Here is a 2808-nt window from a genome sequence, read left to right as displayed (position 1 = left end):
TTATTTGTGTGTTGAAAGTGTGTTCTCTGGGGACAGCATGTATGTTTAAAGTCTCTCTCTCTCTCTCTTTTTTTAACCCAAGCTGATGAGTTTTGCTCTTTAATTGGGGTAGTTTATATTTCATGTGATTATTGACGTGACATGTGACTATCGATGGTTAGGTGTAAGTCTATCCCCCAGCTATTTCTTTTATTTGTACCATCTGTTTGTTAATGCTTCCCCCCCTCTTTTTCTGCCTTCTTTTGATTCTATTGACTTTATTATTATTACTGTTGACTTATTATATGTGACTTTTTGTTTTGTTGTGTTGTGTTAGTGTTAGTGGTTGCCCTAGAGCTTAGTATATATCTTTGAGTCATTACAGTCTTACTTCAAACCTGGTATCTGGTATCAGATACCACTTCATGTAAAGTATAGAACTGTGTAATAGCATATTCCCATTTCTCCCCTCCCAGTCTTTATACGATCATTGCCATATTTTACTTGCACTGTGTTATGAACTCCAAATATATATGAACTCCAAAATATATTACTATTTTATTTATTTATTTTTTAATTTTTAAAAAGATTTTATTTATTTATTTGACAGAGAAAGAGAGATCACAAGTAAGCAGAGAGGCAAGCAGAGAGAGACAGGGAAGCAGGCTCCCTGTCGAGCAGAAACCCCAACTGAGCAGAAAGCTCCTGGGATCATGACCTGAGCCAAAGGCAGAGGCTTTAACCCACTGAGCCATTCCGGTGCCCCTATTACTGCTATTTTTTTAAAATATTTTACTCATTTATTTATTTGAGAGCTAGACAGTGAGCATGAGCAGAGGGAGGGGCAGAGGCAGAGGGAGAAGCAGACTCCCTGCTGAGCAAGGAGCCTGATACGGGGCTTGATCCTAGGACCCAGGATATGACCTGAGCGGAAGGCAAACACTTAACTGACTGAACCACCCACATTCCCCACATTATTGCTATTTTTAAAAATTTAGTGTTTAAATAGATTCTTAGAAGAAATAATCTGATACATTTATTTATGTAATACCATTTCCAGTGTTCTTTGTTTCTTTGTGTACAATCAGATTTTCACCTGGTACCATTTTTCTCCTGCCTAAAAGACTTTAAGAGTTCTTGTAATGCAGGTCTTCTGCCAAAGAATTCTTTCAACTTTTGTTATGTCTAAATAAGGCTTTCTTTTACCTTCATTTTTGAAAGACATTTTCAGTGAGTATAGAATTCTAGATTGACACATGGTATTTTTTTTTTCTTTTTTCCTTTTGGTATTTTAAAGATAACACTCCCCCTGTCACTTGCATTCTTTCTAAGGAGTGTTCTGTTATCATCTTTATCTTTGTTCCTCTGTACATAGTGTGTCTTTTATCTGCCTGGCTGCTTCTAAGATAACGTTTGATTATGATTTGCCTTGGTGTCATTTTATTGCTAAGACTGTGTGTTCCATTGGATTGTGCTATTCCCATTTTGCTGTCTAATCTCTCAAATCATGTTGATAATCAGGTAGGACTGACCTAACCAAGAAAGCCATGTATATAACAATTTAAAAAGGGGGGGCATATACTTCAATTCAGGATTTCAAAAGGACTTGTGTGACTGAACTACCCAGTAGAAAGAGAACTATATGCACCTTAACAGTTAATTGGACCAGGTAAGCATTCTTTTTTTTTTTTAAGATTTTATTTATTTATTTGACACAGAAAGAGAGAGATCATAAGTAGGCAGAGCAGCAGGCAGAGATAGAGTGGGAAGTAGGCTCCCTGTTGAGCAGATAGCCAGATGCCGGTCTCAATCCCAGGGCTCTGAGCTGAAGGCAGAGGCCCAACCCAATAGGCCACCCAGGTGCCCCAAGATAAGAATTCTTTTTTTTTTTAATTTATTTTTTATTTATTTTCAGCATAACAGTATTCATTATTTTTGCACCACACCCAGTGCTCCATGCAATCCCTGCCCTCTATAATACCCACCACCTGGTTCCCCCAACCTCCCACTCCCCGCCGCTTCAAACCCTCAGATTGTTTTTCAGAGTCCATAGTCTCTCATGGTTCACCTCCCCTTCCAATTTCCCCCAACTCCCTTCTCCTCTCTAACTCCCCATGTCCTCCATGCTATTTGTTATGCTCCACAAATAAGTGAAATCATATGATAATTGGCTCTCTCTGCTTGACTTATTTCACTCAGCATAATCTCTTCCAGTCCCGTCCATGTTGCTACAAAAGTTGGGTATTCATCCTTTCTGATAGAGGCATAATACTCCATAGTGTATATAGACCACATCTTCCTTCTCCATTCGTCCGTTGGAGGGCATCTTGGTTCTTTCCACAGTTTGGCGACCATGGCCATTGCTGCTATAAACATTGGGGTACAGATGGCCCTTCTTTTCACGACATCTGTATCTTTGGGGTAAATACCCAGTAGTGCAATTGCAGGGTCATAGGGAAGCTCTATTCTTAATAGCAAAAATGTTGATTGCTTCTTCTGCTATTTTCTCTGTGGCAGTTTTAAAACATGCCCTTGCCCCAGATTCTTTGACATTTTTCCCACTGAGAAGTGAGATCTGTGTCTCCTGTCCTTGAATCTGGGTTCTGTGACCACTTGACTAGTTGTTTACAGCTGAAGCAGCACTGCCCATTTCTGGGCTCAGACTTGAAGACCATGTCAGTTTCTTTTTCTTTCTTAAGATGCTTGTTCTTTGATCCATCCACACTGCCATAAGGAGCCCCAAATTGCCTGGAGAGGGGCCCACATGGAGAGAAGGCTCATAGCCCATCACCCTGGCCGAGCTCCCAGACAGTCGGCACCAGCCGTATG

Source organism: Mustela putorius, unplaced genomic scaffold (genome assembly GCF_011764305.1).
Source record: "Mustela putorius furo isolate JIRA1106 unplaced genomic scaffold, ASM1176430v1.1 tig00001012_pilon_pilon_pilon, whole genome shotgun sequence".
Lineage (NCBI taxonomy): Eukaryota > Metazoa > Chordata > Mammalia > Carnivora > Mustelidae > Mustela > Mustela putorius.
Note: the sequence above shows the minus strand (reverse complement) of the source record.